Source organism: Neofelis nebulosa, chromosome 5 (assembly GCF_028018385.1).
Source record: "Neofelis nebulosa isolate mNeoNeb1 chromosome 5, mNeoNeb1.pri, whole genome shotgun sequence".
Taxonomy (NCBI): Eukaryota; Metazoa; Chordata; class Mammalia; order Carnivora; family Felidae; genus Neofelis; species Neofelis nebulosa.
Window position 1 is genome coordinate 112,264,819 of NC_080786.1, and position 1,700 is coordinate 112,266,518.

Sequence of the window (1,700 nt, forward strand, 5' to 3'; positions counted from 1 at the left end):
AATAGTTTGAGAAGAATACGTATTAACTCTTTTAAATATTTGGTAGAATTTGCCTGTGAGGCTGTCTGGTCCTGGACTTTTGTTTGTTAGGACTTTTTTGATTACTGATCCAATTTCATTGCTGGTAATCAGTCTGTTCAAATTTTCTATTTCTTCCTGCTTCATTTTGTTAGGTTATATGTTTCTAGGAATTTATCCATTTCTTCGAGATTGCCCAATTTGTTGGCATATAATTTTTCGTAATATTCTCTCACAGTCATTTGTATTTTTGTGTTATCAGTTGTTATTTCTCCTCTTTCATTTGTGATTTTGTTTATTTTAGTTCTTTCTCTCTCTGTCTCTTTGATGAGTCTGGTAGAGGTTTATTAATTTTGTTGGCCTTTTCCAAAAGCCAGCTCCTGGGCTCATTCATCTGTTCTATTGTTTTTGTTTGTTTGTTTGTTTTGTTTTGTTTTGTTTTAAGTTTTTATATCACTTATTTCTGGTCTAATATTTACACCTGGTTTTTGAGTTTGGTTCTTCTTTTTCTAGCTTCTTTAGATATAAGGTTAGATTGTTTATTTGAGGTTTTTCTTGCTTTTTGAGTAGGCCTATATTACTATAAATTTCTCCCTTAAAACAACTTTGACTGTATTGCAAAGATTCAGAACCATTGTAGTTTCATTTTCATTTCTCTCCATGTGCTTTTTGATTTCTTCTTTGATTTCTTGGTTGACCCGCTCATTGTTTACTAGCATGTTATGTAACCTCATGTGCTGTTTTCTAATTTTTTTATGGTTGATTTCTAGTTTCATAGTGTTGTGGTAAAAAAAGATGCATGATATGACTTCAGCATTTTTTAATTTGTTGAGACTTGTTTCATGGTCTATGTGACTTATTCTGGAGAATGTTCCATCTGCACTTGAAAAGAATGTTTATTCTGATGTTTTAGGGTAGAATTTTCTGAATACACTGTTAAACCTATCTAGTCCAGTGTGTTATTGAAAGCCACTGTTTCCTTGTTGATTTTTTTGGTTTGGATGATCTGTCCATTGATGTAAGCAGGGTGTTAAAGTCCCCTACAATTATTATATTACAGTTGATTAGTTCCTTTATGTTAGCATTAACTGTTTTATGTATTTGGGTGATTCCATGTTGAATGCATAAATATTTACAATTGTTATATATTATTAAAGTGTCCCCTTTATTATTACATAATGCCCTTCTTTTTCTCTTGTTACAGTCTTTGTTTTAAAGTCTATTTTGTCCCATCCCATTGATTTGCTGCTCTGGTTTTTCAGTTATATCAGCAGTTATACACATGGGAAAGAACAATTTTAGGCCATTATAAACGGAGATGGAGTAACCATTTCATCTATTCCGCATAGTCCAGACATTGTTTCCATGTCTGAATAAACCATGTAAGCAGAATCAATCAAGGTGCTTATGGTGAATTTCTATGTATATTTATTTTATAAAAATATTGATTAGGGACACTTGGGTGGCTCAGTCCATTGAGTGTCTGACTCTTGATTTTGGTTCAGGTCTTGATCCCCAGGTTGTGGGATTTAGCCTTGTGTCAGGCCCCATGCTGAGTGGTGAGCATGCTTAAGATTCTTTCTCTTTCCCTCTGCTGCTCTCCCCCACTTGTGCTCTCTCTCTCCCTCCCTCCTTCTCTCTCTCTCTATATGTATATATATATATATACATATTTTTTTTTC

General features: G+C 33.5%; 1 non-coding gene across 1 annotated transcript; it reads left to right on the forward strand.

Moving 5' to 3' along the window:
- The first annotated feature begins 1,248 nt into the window (after window positions 1-1,248).
- LOC131513317 (small nucleolar RNA SNORA20) lies at window positions 1,249-1,378 on the forward strand. Its single transcript, XR_009262534.1, has one exon. It is a non-coding gene; the product is annotated as a small nucleolar RNA SNORA20 (small nucleolar RNA).
- The last annotated feature ends 322 nt before the right edge of the window (window positions 1,379-1,700 follow it).